Source organism: Piliocolobus tephrosceles, chromosome 12 (genome assembly GCF_002776525.5).
Source record: "Piliocolobus tephrosceles isolate RC106 chromosome 12, ASM277652v3, whole genome shotgun sequence".
NCBI lineage: Eukaryota > Metazoa > Chordata > Mammalia > Primates > Cercopithecidae > Piliocolobus > Piliocolobus tephrosceles.
In genome coordinates this window covers 26,073,179-26,073,429 of record NC_045445.1, presented here as the reverse complement: position 1 = coordinate 26,073,429, position 251 = coordinate 26,073,179, and positions in this window count along the sequence as shown.

Below are 251 nucleotides of genomic sequence, written 5' to 3'. Positions count from 1 at the left end.
CGAACTGGGTGGAGCTCACAGCAGCTCAAGGAAACCTGCCTGTCTCTGTAGAGTCCACCTCTGGGGACAGGGCTCAGATAAACGAGCAGAAGCCTGTACAGACGCGAACGACTCTGTCTGACAGCTTTGAAGAGAGCAGTGGATCTCCCAACATGGAGGTTGAGATCTGAGAAGGGGCAGTCTGCCTGCTCAAGTGGGTCCCTGACCCCTGAGTAGCCTAACTGGGAGACATCCCCCACTAGGGGCAGTCT